Source organism: Arachis duranensis, chromosome 7 (genome assembly GCF_000817695.3).
Source record: "Arachis duranensis cultivar V14167 chromosome 7, aradu.V14167.gnm2.J7QH, whole genome shotgun sequence".
In the NCBI taxonomy this organism is placed as follows: domain Eukaryota; kingdom Viridiplantae; phylum Streptophyta; class Magnoliopsida; order Fabales; family Fabaceae; genus Arachis; species Arachis duranensis.
Window position 1 is genome coordinate 76,215,306 of NC_029778.3, and position 231 is coordinate 76,215,536.

A 231-nucleotide genomic window follows, 5' to 3' on the forward strand; every position below is an offset into this window, starting at 1 on the left:
TTGTAAAGTATAGTTTCTAAACCAAGCAATAATCCTTTCAATGCAAAAATTTGTTTGTCACTAGTCAAACCCCTAAAATTTATAAACCGAAGTATTGGACCTCAGGTCGTTCTCCCTAGGAATTGTAATGAAGTGTCTTGTTATTGGTTGTGAGTTATATTTGGGGTTTTTAAGATTTTAGACAAGAAATATAAATGGCAAAGAAAATAAACTAACAACTAGCAAAGAGAA